The sequence below is a fragment of the Apis florea genome, unplaced genomic scaffold, assembly GCF_048593485.1.
Source record: "Apis florea isolate Af1SG1 unplaced genomic scaffold, ASM4859348v1 contig_3766_pilon, whole genome shotgun sequence".
In the NCBI taxonomy this organism is placed as follows: domain Eukaryota; kingdom Metazoa; phylum Arthropoda; class Insecta; order Hymenoptera; family Apidae; genus Apis; species Apis florea.
This window is the reverse complement of record NW_028256843.1, coordinates 45,245-62,515: the sequence shown is the minus strand read 5'-3', so window position 1 is coordinate 62,515 and position 17,271 is coordinate 45,245.

Below are 17,271 nucleotides of genomic sequence, written 5' to 3'. Positions count from 1 at the left end.
TTCACAAGGATGTCGTCTTCTGAACGATTACGAGGAAACACAAGAAGCGCATCTCTTTTATGAATTTATCAGAATTTTTTCTTTTTTTTTTTTTTTTTTTTTCCGTTCGTTGAAATCGTTCATCGCAGTTTCCCAGTATTTGCTTAATAGTCGTTTTCTGTGCGCAGAATTTGCACGCAAGCATTACAACACAATATGAATAATGTTTTTAGATCTATCTCTATTTTTCATCTACTATTGATATTGTTAATTCTGTTTACATTGGTGGACATTATGTTGTCACTTTATGTTTTCCTTGATGTTTTCATTCTCTACTTCTATTATCAGATTATTTATTACATATTACTCTGACAAATGTGTTCAAGATAATTTTTAATAGAAATCTGTAAATATTATCTTGCATTATAAGATTACATTACGAATTTTTTTTTAAAGAAAAATCATTATATTTTCTATATAGGATATATATATATATTCAAAGAACATTTTTGAAGAATCTATTCTAGTCAAAATAAGTAAAATTAATAACAAAATAATGAAGATAGAATGATTTCATTTTATTTGTCGAACTTTCGAACTTTCAAAATATATTCTCGTAAATTTTATATTCTGTAAAATTAAATATTTGGAAAAAATTTAGATTAAATTAATGAAAGTCTGTGTGCAAAAGTTAATCTTCTTTACTTCCTAATTACATAAATTATTTTAAGAATGACAGTTGTGTCACATTTATCATTAATCTACAAAGATTTACAACTCTACTAAGGAAGTGTCATTAGTGTTCCCTTGTACGAAGGAATGAAAGCACACCTACATTGGTAACAGCTATGTACACGCGATATCGTCGCAATATGCCTCGTGAAAATCGGCGATAAGTCGCTTGAAACTTTCTTGGAAACATTCCTCTAGGTTTTACTGCCAATTAGATAGCACGTGTCAGTGCTGGAATTTGTTAAATCCAGTTAAAACCACGAAAGAATTTTTCTTTCGCGTGAATTTTTCTTAGCATAAAAAAAGAAATAATTTCTTCTGAAAATATATAATTGCTTGATAAAATTCTATAATTTTAATCGGGAAATATATTTTGATTCATCTTTGAGACTTTTTCTATAATACTGTAATCGATGCAATTAATTACTGTAATTTATTATTCATAATTTCGTTGATTAAAATTATAGATTTTTATCATCTCATCTTGCAAATATAAATAATTTACGAATGAATAAAAATGTGATTTTTTAAATTAATTCCTGCTATTCATTATATTCCTCATAATTGTGTTGCAGCATATGAAAGCATTTATTATTCAACGATCTCATTTTCGATTGTTTATTGGAAATTTATAATCCTACTGATGTACAGAATTAATATTGACGATTATAATGATATTCACAGTGAGTCGTTTATCTTCATGAATTTTAATTATTTGTTAAACCATTCAATTTACAAACGTCTCTTCATATTTTGAATAAAAACTTCATATTGTTAAACGAAACACAATTATCTTTTATAATATTCCGTTTTTTATTGAAAAGTTACATCGGTAAAAAATTGTAATCATTAAAAAGAATCGTTAAATTCTCCAGAGTATATGCATCACGTATATTTTTTGTTAATTGATTACTTTTTTAAATCGTTTAACTCGAGCAATTTTGAACGCATGCAAAGTTATAATTGATCCGATCAACGCATCAATATCCATGTCACCATCTTAGACAGTTCTCCTGGGTTTATTCCTCCATCCAAGAGGTAATTTGAGAGCAGAGAATTAGGCCCAAAGGAGAATTCGTGTTCCGGATTTATAATACGTCTATTGCCATAGAGCGTGCACTGGCAAATATGCAATCCAGTGTATCCAATTCTAGTAATCCTAACAACTAACCTCAGCGATGTGTATTGTTCCCAGAAACTGTAAAGTTTCATAAAGTAATTTCTAAACTTTGATTTCTGATTCGAATTCAAACGTGTCAATCAGCATGATTGCTTCCATGAAACAACGAATGTTGAATGAGATAAATCATCTTTTTTGTGCAATTCTACTTCTTTTTTCATTGTTCATTATGTATATCACGTAAAATTATCCAAGTGATTATTAACACTTTTCAATTCTTCGTGGAATCGTGTTGAATTTAAATTATTCGTAAGAATTCGTTAGAATCAAGTTTTAACGGCGCAGATAGTTGCAATTTCCAAACTATCGAGTAAGATTACATCTGGTTCAATGCATTACCGTGGAAAGTTATATTAAAGCGGCAGTAGAGTTTTGTCGTCGACACAATGCCACTTGAAAGCCCTATCCACTTTCAACTTTGACTTTGTACCTTCGATCTACTCTAGTTTCTCTTTAATCCGCAACGTGGCTGTTACACAGGATGTGTCAGATGTGTTGTACGTTTTAAAAAAGAAACAATGATCCTTTTATAACATCATCATGGAAGGGAGAAGGCTTTATTTTTTTAATATCGATTTCTTTGCAATTATTCTCTTTACACGTTATCAGAAATTATGCTTAAAAGTAATTATTTCTTCTTACTTCGTTTCTTTTTATTAATATTATGAACTCTAACTCTTTAAACGTTATATATGTCATATTTAGAATATTTTTATGAAAATTTCGATAACAGAATTAAATATATTTTCTATTATCAACATGTCTCTTTAAACCTCTAATTCTGATTGCTATTACTATTTTCTTTATAATTTTTTAATTATGTAATTTCCTTTAGTTTATGAATTCTTTTATAATTATTATAACTATTATATTTTTTATATTCCTGAAGGAATATACGCTTATTATATCAAAACATTCTTCGTTTTTTTTTTTTTTTTAACAACTATTTCTCTTACGTGCTCATCTTTTATATTCTTTCACATGTAAACCCAACAACCGCCCTATTTTTTTGCCTTTCTTCGAAGAAAATATTCGAAGCACGTGTTAAATTAGATTCGGGGATCGAATGATTTATTATGAAACCTTTCTGATAAATTTCATTAAACAAAACATCGTCATGAATACATGAAAAAAATAAAATAAAATAAAATAAAATAAAATTCACAGCGAACAATCCGTAGAATTTTTTCTCCTTTAAAAAACTAAACATTTGTCGAGTTTCAAAAACAATGCATTCGAAATCCAATACCGATCTCAAAACAACATAACGTATATAAAACCTACCGATCTAACTAACAGGATAGAAGCAACCCTGCTCCATTTTTCGTAATTTCGAATCCCAAATAAACACTACCGGCCATTGAGGAAACAAAGAATACGCAAATTTTCTATTTTCACCGGGTAAGAGTGCCGCTGGGATCATCCGCGAATTTTTATTTATCCGTCGAAAGCACAAACAAATAGAACGGATAAAATAGTCGATGCATGAAACGAGGGAAAGCGAGAGGAAAGAAAAAAAAAAAAAAGGGAATGAACCGAAACGACTTCTTAACCCCTTTTCGAGGCCAGTCGAGTGGAAGTAGGGTCGATAAATCCATATGGTAGGGATAATATCTCGGCGAAGGTTCGTCGGGATTATAATCAGGTATGTTGCTCTTAACGATAAGGTTGGCACTCGCGTGCGATCTACGATTTAGTGTCGGCATAACTCAGGATGAAAGCGCGCTGTGCGTCCACGAGGAATAGGCTGATGAGCATCCTCTGCTGGTATATGTACACTAGTTAGACTTCTTTTTCCAGTTTTAACGAGAAGAAAATCGTGAATAAAGTTTAGAAATCGAAAAGTTATTAAATTGTTAAATTTAATTTTGAGTTTGTATATAGAATTTTGATTATTATTGATTTATTTATATAGTTTATTGATTGATGTTTATAGTAAAACTGTTAAGTATAAGAAAGGATATAAAATGTTTTATAAAAAAAAAAATAATTTAAAAAGAAATTTTGTTAATCGAAGATTTCATGAATATATTTCGTGATTTTCAAAATGAATGGAAATCATCAAATTCTTGGATATAAAAAATATATGTAGTATATTATAATTTATCAGATTTTAACACGAAGAATTAAAAAAATAAATTTCCTTTGATAATTCTCCATTTATTGAAAAAATATAAAAATAAGAAAACTTGCCTTCAATTTTTGTTCATATTTCAATCTTCCACGGTTTCGACCCGATTGTGGAGCTCCACGGAAACTGATTTAAGGACGGTTTACGCGCCGGCAGCATGGAACACAGAATCTATCATACAGCCTGGCAAAAGACTCGCGGAACGATGGAATCTTACGGTTCTAAAATTAACCGCTGGCCCGTTCTTTCGCACGGTTTAACTGCTCTTCTTCAACCGCGTGGAAGTTTATGGCTGCCCCCAGTGCTCAATGAACAAAGCGTTCAATGTCCAGTTGGTTGCTGCTTTACTGAAGTGTGTCGAGTCGACATGAAGAGGACGACTTTATTACTGGGAACCTGTTTACAATGGCTGGTCGTTTGTTTTCGGTCGAAGAAAGGACTTTCGTAGCTGTTCGGGGATTTTTAATTGAGTTCGCGAGACCGTGTGTATTTGTTGACATTCATTGGAGAATTTTGAAACTGTTTGAACTTGGGCTTATTCGTATTTCGAAGAATGTCACATTATACGTCGCTCTCTCGTAATGAAACTATCTTTATTTTATTATCGAAGAGAATTCATAATGAGGAATAACTTTTATTCTAATCCTTATAATTTGTATACAAATACTGTACTGTATAACCATTATAAAAATTCATTTTTAAATTTATAATATAAAGAATAAATAGAGAAATCTAATTTTTTTTCAATTCATTAAATATATATTCAATATTTAGATTAAAATAATTACTGCATAATTGTATTCGTTTTTTTTTAAAGAAACTAATTTTGTTTCTTTTACACTCTATCTAAAAACACAAGAAGAAGAAGAAAAAGAAAAAACTTGTGCAACTTATTGAAGCATTGAAGTATTTCATCCTTCCCCCGTATATCGATTATTGAGGTTTGCCGCGAATTTTTGTTGGAATGAAAAAGAAGAGCCTCGGCACCGCCCTTGTTTCCGATCCCTCCCACTACACGTGCACTTGTCAGGATCATCATTGAGTTCGAAATGCCTCTGCCCCCCACGAAACTTAATTCTTTCAGCTTTTGTTCTTCGCGCGTGTCGTATACAACGACCTGTGGATTTCGAACGTGAGTACATGGAAACAGCCATTATTTCACTGCACATTTATCACTTTATTTTATGGGATATCCATGTACGTCTTTCGAGAAGATACTCGAGGATAACTGTTTAAATTGGTAATTTTGCAAAGTGATGTCAGAATGTTCTTCATTTTTCATGATTAATAAAAGAATAAAAAAGATACTGTCATTTTTCGTCCTTGGTAATCTCAAAATTAAATTTCTCAATATCTTTGCAATAAGAATAAAATAATTTTGTAATAACAAAGATGAATTTGTAAGTATTATTTAATTTCATGTGGTTGAAGTATCTTATTGATTTATTTAAATTTTTATTTTGAAATTTTTGATTATAATAATTGATTACTGATTGAACAAATCTGGATTTTGAATAAATTTAGTGCAAAACTATTTCTTGTTACATTTTTATTTCTAATTATTTTTAATGATTAAAAAGACAAGGACGAGAGTATACATGTAATATGAATTCTCAATCTAATCTTTATACCGTCAAGTTCTAGAATTTAGAAACTACGTAATTACTAATTTTAAAACTCGACCAAGAGTTATTAAAAAATTCAAGTGTTTATAACCGATTGTTTAAACTTAACAAAGATTCCAGCAGAATTGCAACAATTTCTGATCTATTCGAAAATTAATTTAAATTTGTAAATTAAAAAAAAGAGAAAGAGAGAGAAACGTAATAAAAAAAATTGTAATAAAAAAAAAGAAATATATAAAAAAAAAAATAGAAAAAAAAGATCTTTCTCGTTAATTATCAAAATATAAGTATACAAAAAATGTTTCAATTATAATATCATAAACAGTGTTCAGGAAAAAGAAAATTGGCTCAATTGTGAAACGATGGCTCTCACAAGCTCATTTTCAGCATTCGCTGGTGTGACACGTATAATGAGGCATGGCGAGGGCTTGACATCGAATATAACAACGACCATCAACACCGATGAGCGTGCTATACAGGGCTGCGAATGTAGAGCTCGGCTATTTGTCTTCATTCGGTCCCACGTGGCACCCAAGGGTGGCGACCCCTCATTATCACCTCGCCATATCCATCCTGATTAGACCTAAACATCCGGTAAACTCTCTAGCCACACCCCAGCTATCCTTCAACCGGATCTATTCAGCAAATTAGCGGCAAAATATTTCGTCCCGTTTAATTACAGAGTTAATCAATTATGCATTTTCTTACTTTATCTACATCGTCTTACGTTTCGTACAATTACGTAATGAGAGAAATACTTGTATCAATGGATTAATATGAATTTTGAAAATGATATCGTAACAAAAATAATTACTTGATTGAAAAATATACAACATACAGAACATGATATGTAAATTCACTTTTACTGATAGAATCTTCATTTTTAAATAAAAATTTTTCTCCATCACTTTATTAAATTTTCATACCATCAAACTTTTTACAATGATATAAAGACACTATTAAATCACGTATATTAAACTCGCTCTTAATTAATTACATTTGATATTTAAATGGTAATAACAACACGACACTATGCAAATATACTTTACATATATATGTGTATGAGAAAATTACAATTTTATCTTGTCCCTAACAATCAAATAAGAAATACTTTCACTCACGTTTATCAGTGTATTAACGCACAAAAAGAAGGAGATACCACATAAATTCTTTTATCTCGCGTCAAAAGGAGAGCAAACACGAAGAACGCTTCGCATGCAACGCGTTAACAAAAAGGATTCTTCCCCGCAAATACCTCGTGGCGGAAAATTCCCCCTGTCTGAAGGTCGCGGGATCAATAGAACCGCAAGGAGCGGAATATCCAACGACTTTTTTCCACGGCGTTCTTCAATTATGGTTGACCGCGTCCAATTAAAGAGGCGCTCGCGGCTTTTCCGATATACAGGGTGCAAACGTACGGGTTTCCAGAGCGGGGGGCAAGGGGTGGTTGGCTCGTTGCGGCATACCTTGCAAGAAAGTTCTAACAATATCGCGGCCGTGCCAGAACTTCGATGGCCAGAGCGGAGGGAAAGGGCGGACTCGCCACGGAGTTCCGTGCTCCCTGAACTCCCTGGGACCCTGAATGCCCCGCACCACCGTTTGAACTTTGAGAATTTTCCTAGAATACTCGACGCCAGACGGATTACAATAAATTCTCGACCTCGTTCCGATAGACGTTACGGTTGCGGGCCTTTTTCCGTATGCTCGACGGGGGATTTCGACGGGGGTGGTTTTCCTTTTGGATCCGTGCTCGTGTCGTCCTTTTGCAAAGTGACGAATGCCGATTTGCCGTCGATCGGAAAATGCGTGAGACAAAAAATATGCGATGCTTGTAATGAATATCAATTCGAGGTTATGAATATTAATTATTATCAATTGTTGCGAATGTGAATTGCAAATTTGAAAAACCAATAAAAAAAATTTGACTGTTTTTTTTTTATATTTGTTGAATTTAATTTGGAGTTGTAATAAGAAATTGTTAGTAATACTAGTGTAAGGTAAAAGAAGAAGAGTGTTTTTTTTTTCTTTTATGAATACGAAATGAAACGAAATGAAATGTTACACGAAATTTAAAATTCGGTAATAAAATCATCAAGTTGTTAATAAAAGTATTATTAAAAAATTATCATTTTGAAGTTGCATATGAATGTAGTTGTATTCTGTTATAAACTATTTGATATATTGAGAATGTTTAAACATAGTTTAAAGATGTTAATAAGCTTATCCTATACTAACGAAGCACTTCGTTATTACTGTTTAACTGACATGTTAACATGTTATCGTTGCTTTTAGAAATATTGAAGAATAAACGTTACACAAATATTATTTTTTTATTCTACAAGATCAAACTTTAAAAATATCTTCCAAAATATTTTAAATAGACACTTTCTTACATCTGACAGATATTTTAAGTAGCTTGAAACCAATTCATTCTATAAATATCTGTGATTAATTGCTCATACAAGATAGAACACTTAAAATTCTTTCTTTTGACCTTCTCTCAACGTCAGACAACTTAGTAAAGAATTTTAAAACATATTTGAAAGAATGTACCTAATACATTACATAGAAATGTGGGTATGCGAAAGAAGATGTAATAATTTTTAAATTTAATGTAACTTTTTTGTACACGTGACATTAAAATAATACCTCTATAATTTTTTTTTTCTTTTTTACATATTATATGCTTCAGTTACAAATAATATCGTATCGAAACAAAAATTCACAATAAATCACGCTAGATTACAATCGGATATACGTCGTTTATTGAAATTTTTACCAACCCACTGGCTTTTGCAGCGACACGCTCATATCTACCAATAATATTTTTTTCATCGTGCAAACAAAGCGATTCTAAATCTTCTTTTTTTTTTTTATCTTTTTCAACATTTCGTTCCTTTCTTTTTTTTTTATCCGAAGTAATTTTATAATATTTCTCTTTAACAATAATTCGTGTAACGCGAAAGATTTTCTTCCAATTTCACAACAGTTTTCCTAATAACCTATCATAAATGAAGGCACGTATTATTGAATTTCCAAACAATACCTTTTTTTTTTTTCATGCCTTTCACATCGTTCTATTAATTCAAATTCCTGGCCTGCTGTTGAACGCACACGACAATTCTGGAATTTATTTTCGTGGAAGAAGAATTTTATTCATTTATCGTGGAAAATCTCTTTGTACGGCTCGAATTTTCAAATGCTTTTCATTAAACGGAAGAACTACACTAAACAAATATCTCCGTGCCACTTTGATATCATATTTCCAAGTCATTATTTTAAACTCGATGAATTCGTTTTACATTGCACGTTCGTAATGATAATAAATATTTTTATAAAACAAAAAAAAAATAAGAATATGAACATAGAAAAAGTATATGAACTTTTTTTTCCTATTTTTGTCTGCATCCGATGAGTATTGCAATCAATTATTACACTCGATATTATTCCAATTTTAACAAGAAAGCAAATATAATGGCGAAAGATCGACGGACCAATGATATTTGGACCGACTAATCGGCTAGATACAAACTCTTCGCAAATAATACATCACGTTCCCGTAGTTACAGCCACGAAGTTTCACAGAAGGAACAGAATTCTCGCTTGCTTCCTTGGAACGTGCCTTCGTGGTGAAATCGTGGTGAATCAATTCTGTTTGTGGTTATAACTGTAAGGAGACCATTCGATTCCAAGATTCGTCAGAAGTTCCATTTCATCGTATTATATAATCATGCTTCTCTTTGTTCACGGAACCGTAATCGTTTCAGTTGGACGATAGAATTAAGGATTGCTTTTCGAATAGATAAAGGAGAAGATTCAAAGAGATTATCGGATTTTAAATTGATAAATTTATCGTTTTGGAAACAGTTGCTTGTTCGTTATAAAAAATGTATTTTTAATTTAAACTATTCGTTCATTTACATGTTAAAACAGACAATGCAAAAATGCAAATATAAAATATAAAAAAATATATATTTAAAAATTTAATTATTATACTTACAATCTTCAAATCTTACATTTTACACTCGAGAGTTTATCTGAATACAATAATTTTGTCATCGAAACATTAAATTTAGATACATATATTCATTCTCCATCAATCGGTTATTCGAATAACCGAACATTTATAGGATAATCGACGTTCCATTGTGCCACTAAATTTCCGAAATTCCATTACACACACCTCCCGGCCAAACAAGACATAAATATATCCCCCAAACACATCCAACTTTCGATCCATTCCGCCGGATTATCCCGGAATCTAAATTTATCTACGATCTAAACGTCTCGTGGAATCGAGTCGTCGTTATCCCCTTCCCTCCCTCGAAATTTATCCGCGTTCCTCGACGTTTATACGAAAACTACGTACGCGACATCCCCACCGCCAGTGAATTTTCTATCTTGCGGCGTCGGGTAGAGATCGACGAATCGATCTCGTTCGTTTCATTCACTCGTTCGAGAGGAGCGGCGACGCGCGATGCATCATGGATTTTCATCGGCGGAGATGCCAGTGCCGCCCCGGTAAACGTGGAAATCAACGGTCCAGGGGCAAGAGGCGAAATGAGTTTCCGGAGGCGAGCGGCGAAAAACGGCTAATGACGTGAGGCAATCCGGCGGAATGACGTTAGTGGACCAGACTCGAAAAAACTCCATCACCCGAACCTTCCGTATTTAATAATGGTGTACATCATTCCTCTTTCTCTCTCTCTCTCTCTCTCTCTCTCTCTTCGAGGTGATGAATGTTCCTCGGCTTGCAACCGTTCGCGCGATATTAACGGACACCCGGCTAAAAAATTCTCTATTAATATTTTTTCGACCGAGAAGAATTGGAATACTGGTTTTTTGAACGCGTCTTGCGTGGGCTTGCTGGATATATTGATTATCAAGGAGGAATTATGAAGAGAGAGAGAGAGAGAGAGAGAGATTGAAGCTAGTGTTTAATTTGAAAAGGAAAAAAGAAAATGGTGATTGCAGAAATAGATAAATCTTTTCGAATAATGATATGTTTGATGAATGATGAACGTATAATATTAAGAAACGATTAAAAAGTTTCGTTTTTGGGAATAATAATGAGAGAGAGAATGTATGATTGTTTTGGCGAAAAAAAGAACTGGTTATCTTGAGATTGAGTTATCGAAGCTCGTCTGGGTGGTCGTCGTCCATCCAGTGGTTAGAACGACGTGTTGACTGAGACACGAGCGACTCGCACGCACGAATGTTTAACACGCACACCTGTGACCACGTATATCCACACGAGAGGCTGGTAAACCTCGTTGCGGAGTCGTACCAGTTAATATACTCGTGGACATAGGAAGCTAAAGGGTGGATGTTAATAAACCAGCCGGATACCAGTGACGTAATTCCCACCGTATCACCCTCCACTACTCCAGAGTATCTGCATTAGCTGTTAGACACGGAGCACATCGTGGTAAACTGTCATTTTCATTAATAGATTGTATAAAATATTGCTCGTAAATATCTGAACGCAACGCGTTAAATAAATATACGTATATAAGTATTATTAGAAAATATAAATTAATTAAAATCTGATTGAGAAAGATCTCTAAAAAGAATGTATAATTTTCTAATCAAAAATTAAAGAATGTATCGAACTAACAAATAAAAAATATTAAATAGAATATTTCAATTAAGGAGGATTATTTATTGATTTAAAAAATTAGTTGGAATTAAAATTATTAATAATACAATAATTTTTCAAGGATTAGGCTTTCAATTTATCGACAAATCTTAAAAGCCTATATCGTGTTATCGACGAGATTTAAGATATCCAGTTACTTACGAAAAGGATAGATTATGCGTGGATATTGTTCAACGCAGGGAAAATAAAGCGTGAGAGAGAGAGAAAGAGAGAGAGAAACGAGGGAAACGAAGAAAAGTGAAGCATCGTGTCGAGCTAGTACCTACGTGTCACTCATACGTGAAATGACCCCGTAACTTGATCGTAAACGAAACGAACCAGGAATTCTGGAAGAGTGGAGGATACCGCTGATACAGGCCAACAGGAAGAGCTTCGAAGGAAAGGATCTCCGGTTCGCTGTCCTACTACGAGAGCATCCGATCTTAACCGCCTCGAGGGACGGCATAAGAGAGAATCCGTGGTTCCGTGATGCTAGTGTAGCTACATCGTGCTGCTTCCTCAAGGGCTGAGTTAAGGGTTTACCCTCTTATCATCTATTGCCCCTTAAAGATTCAAATATTAACTCGTTCTGTTTCCAATCTTCGCGTTAAATCGTCTTCTTTGTTGTGATCGTGAATTATATTTGATATTAATGTTCGATTAAATTGTGATAAATATTGGAATTAGAAGATTGAAATTATTAAGTATCTCAAGAACGCATTATTAAAATTATAATATTTATTTTAGATCGATAATCGTTTCCGTTAAACAAGTAGTTTAATTTTTCAAAATTTAAATTTTAAATCGATAGTGCAAAAAATTCTTTAATAAAGAATATCTCAGAGATTCTTTAAAGTACATTTGCAATTTTTTGTTAGATATATTTATATTCGATAAACGAAAAGTATCGATTAATTTTCAAGAGAGGAAGAAAGAAAATTAAAAATAATTATCCCAAAAGCTTTATTCGGTAATAAAAATAATTATGTATGCGTTCTTTTCCAATAGGTATAAAATATATTATAGGTTGACCTGAATATATTTTCCCGATATTTTATTTCCGAGGGAATCGATCGTGCGTTAGGTAACAATTGGAAATGAATCGTATTGGACAGATCAACCCTCTAATTGAAACCCTCGAATGCTGATGTAAGTTAAACAAAGACATTGATTGATTTTATACGCTATAACGATGATTCTTTTGTGAACTGTGATCAATCATTGTTGACCGGGAATCATAATGGAAAAATACGGGATGTTAATTGTCAAGTATGCTTGACACATTGGATAGTGTACGGCGCAAATTCTAAGAATAGTTTCCAAACACATTGATTTCATTTTGGCAGTCGTGTTTATATACAAATATTATAAAGTGTACAGAATTTTAACACAGGAAATATAGCACTTATTTTTTGAAAATTTCATTTTTGCCATACATCTTTATTCCAGTTTAATGTTAAATATGTATATTTAGTGCATATCAGATTTTTTATAATTTTAATTTAGACTTATCTCTCCATTTACCGGTAACAACTGCTTTTTATATAAATTTAGAAACGTTCATAATTTTAATTGAATCTCTTTTTTCAGATGATATCTGACAAGTGAAGTATTGCGATACTAATCCGTGAAATACACGCTCGATACAACTTCTTTGAAAACCTTAATTCCAATGCTTCGTAGGAAACGATTAACGATAGTCTGAGGATTAAATGTGTTTCGCGCAGACAACGCGAAAAGCCTCTTATCCTTGAGAAATCCGCAAAAAACTGTTATCACGAGGCAATTTCTCGAAAAGCCTAGCTTTACATTGGCACATCGTAATTTATACTTTTCATCGCTTTATATTAGAGATTCGAAGACTAATTCAATTTAAGAAAAGAAAAATATATTTTAAGAAACAATATATCGTTAAATATATAATTTCTCTACATTTTGCCATTCATTTTTATATAAATGCTAGGGGCGAATAATAAATATATCATAATTCTGATTAAATTTTCTAATTAGAAAATATATTGTTACTACTTTTTCCTTTCTCTTCTTTTTTTCTAGCTACCCAATAATTTTAGCCAATTAGCATTTGTCTTCAAAAACTTATACAATGTTCCAAATTTATTTCAAATAATTCTTTTTTTATTTAATTTTCTTCGTAACAAATTCAAATAATTTTATTCCCCCACAATTATTCCCAAATAAATCACTTGCCCATAAATTCAGTTTCACTTAGGTAACGCTTAGATTCGAAATCAAAGCGGATCAAAATATGTGAATTCAAATTAGCAATTCAAAGAAAAGAAAGAATGTACCATAATTTGCATTTAAAACAAATAAAATCCTAATCTTTGACACTACAAGTTTCTACAAATTTTATTCAAGATAGTGTAACAAGAACGCGATTCTCTTCGCCATCGTTTAACGAGAGTTCCGTTACAATGGATCTCTCGTCGTCAAAGATGATGCAAATTACAAGACAAAGCTTAGGGCGCGTCTAATCATCAAGCAAACGTTGTTTCCTGGTCAAAGAAAGGGGTTCTTTGACGATGTCTCACCGCGGCGTAGGATCGAAAACCACCACCAGCAATGTGGTTTGCGACGGCATCAGGTGACTATTGCACCGCATAAATGGAATATGAAAGGCAGAATATCTCCAAAGCGATCCCTATACCGACGTCACTCCTCGATTTCCTTTTACATCGGCAATCGCCCTCTGCGCTGTTGCACTTCAATCACCGCCCCCATCCTCCTCATCGATTCGAACGTATCGTAACATGATTTCCCATATGAAATAGTTTCCTGCATTTTTCTCTGTGCCGTATCAACGTACTTCTCACCGATCGTTTGTTCCTCAGAGTGAAACAAAGCGGCTGGTATCACCATCGTTCCACTCTTGCTTCTATTTTTTTTCTTTTCTTCTTCTTTTTTTTTTTTTTTTCGTTCATTTTTCATGTACATACGTGTAACGTTTCTTTCTTTTCCGTTGGCTTCCGTTCCTTTCAGATTATGATGCGAGAATCACGATCCTGGAGATGTACACGGAATTATAAAAAAGACAAAGAATATAGAATACTATAGGAGAGTAGCTAGATTATCCGAAATAAATTTGTCTTCTCATTTGAAAAATAATAATTTATTACGCATAAGATAGAAATACCAAATGAGATACCAAGATATTTCCAGAATTGAATCTCAGATCGATGACTACTAATTTATACGATATTCGAGAAGGTGCATTCACGGAAGAAACTTAATATTCAAACTAATATTTTCCTCCGGACAATTTTCTCGTCCGATATAAACGATCATCGATCGTTACGAAGTAGAGGAAACAAAAGCTGAATCCCGCGAATAATTTTGAAAACGCTTGAAAAGCAAACAAACAAATAAACAAAAGATATTTTCGACGATAGTTTAAACTCGTTTCAAAAAGTTTCAAAAACCTCCTCCCCCCCTAAACATCCTTCCCAAGCTAAAAGCCACTAGGCCTAGCCAATGGGTGAAATTTTACCGGGGGTTTGCACTCGTTGAAATACAGTTACAGGATTCCCCATTGTTAACGATCTTCATCCCTCTATCTCCATATTGCATTTAAGGATTTCGGCCGGGCTAATGGTCAGACATGCTCACGTTACACATCCGCGTTTTACAATTTCGAAAACGCACCGATAATACCCGGCCATTCGATAGTCGTTCCCATACGTCGTTACGGGGGCAGCGCGCTATCCAGCGTAAGCTCGGTTATCCGACAAAGCCATTTTGAGAATGAAGGTACTCATATCGGTAAACGTCATTCCGGCGGTGTGACAGGATCAGCCTGGGGTAACGAATGAACCTGTACGTTGCACGATAACGCCCCGTTAAAATATTACTACGCGCTGATGCTATTCAACCCCCTCCGTATTAACAAAGGTGTTCGTTAACCGGAGCGTACCGATTCCTGGAATGATTATTCAAATGTCGCGCGTCTTGCTCTGAGCCAGCGGAGGGAGAGAGAGAAGTAAGTCTTGTTGAACGTTACGAGTCGTAATGTAAAATGCAAAATGATTGTTCATTGTGATATTTTTCTGTTATTTTTCCTTTCATGTGTGTGATTTTGATTTATCGTGGATTTAATAGCGAGTTTGATATTCGTGATATTTGTGATGTTTCGATAGTTTTTTGTGTAGATTCGATGATGTGTAGATAGATATGTAGTTTGTTTGTTATCGAAAAAGTATGAAATGATATATTATTATAATATATTTTCTTCGTTCGTAAATTTTTAACATTAGTACTAGCTGTAATACAATATATTATTTTATTGTTTAAAATGACTGAATCTTTAATTTATAATTTTCTATTTATTTCACATTAAAAGCAAAATTAATATGTTTTAATTAGAAATCTTTAATTAAATCTTAAATTAATTATTCGCGTTATTGAAAACAGAATTGAATCGTATAGGTGTGATGGAAAATATACCTGGCCATTTTAATCCTGTCAGTTCGATGTGTTGCTCGTTCCCATCGAACTACGAGATTACGAAACGATCGTGAGTATAGACAGATCGATCGTAATCTGACGACGAACTTCTGTATTCGCCGCATAAATCTAGCTTATCTACGAAGCCTCGGCAACCCAAACTATCCTTCTCGTAGCCCGGAAGCATCGGCAAACTTGTTATTGTTATTAGCCTCTCGAAACTCATCGTGATCTCGCGCCGACGTAATTTTCACGACACATCGAGTAGATACTCGCAATTTTGGCCGCTTGTACCAGCATTATCGCGCATCTACTTTCCGGGGAGCAGCTATTTCCGTATCGTTAACCGGTCGCCTCATTTTATTCCACTTCGTAACCAGGCTTCTTCTCTAAACGCGGAGGATCACGGTTCTGCCACGATGCGAGATATCGCGATTTTATGTGCAATCTGTGAACTTTTAGACTGGAAAATAATCACCAAGATTAACTCTTGTTGCATGTTACTTTTTGATAGCATAATTGAACTCGAACCAAATGTATGTTCAATACATCATTCTTAGTAAACATTTAGTATTTATCTTAAAACTCGAGCAAGTCTTATTAAAATAGGAAAACTTTAAACGACTATAATTTCATAGATAGTGTCTTTCAATGGATAGAAGATCATTGAAACGCTTTTTCATTTATTCCAATACGATTTCCTGTTCTCGAGAAATTCTTAATTGTTTACTATTCTTCTCCTCGTCACTTAGAACTCTCGCTCGCACCTGACGTATCCCAAACTCCAAACAAGCGACAAACGCAATTCTTGGAAGAAATATAGGTCACTAGGCCGCTTATTCGTAATCTTCGCGTCGTCTTAAATATGATGGACACTTTGAGTGTTCATATCTCAGCAACCAATAGAAATATCGGGATAAAAGAAGAAGAGATTTTAATGATATAGTATCCTCTATTTTCTGATATGAATTTTGATAACGAAATTTTTGTTTTTTCTTTACACATGGAAAATCAAAATTTCTTTCCACTTTGTACGATTGCAACGATCTATTTTCGTAATGCAAAGCAGCTTATGAATAATTTTATATTAATATAATGTTTATGCGAGAATAATATTTCATAATCACGTATATATCGAATATCTATATGAAACGCGTACGTAAATAATATTAAGTAAATTCTTAAGTAAATAATAACAGTTATTATTAAAATATAACGCGTACATAAATAATATTAAATAAATACGACAAAAGGTGCGTTGATTACGTATTCGATATGCGTCTCGACTACAAATTATTAATTTTATTTTAAAAACCAATCAAAACACTACCAACGTATCGATCTCGAATCATTTTCAAAACATTCGAAAATGAACAGAGCGCGGAAAGAAAAGAAAAAGAAGAGAAGAAAAATGGATTATAAAGGCGATTAAAAGCGAATAGGCCACCGTGTAGAGTTCTCTGCTCTACGTTCATCTTCTCCGTTTCGTAAAAGATCAAAGCTCGAGATGTTTCGCGTGTTAACG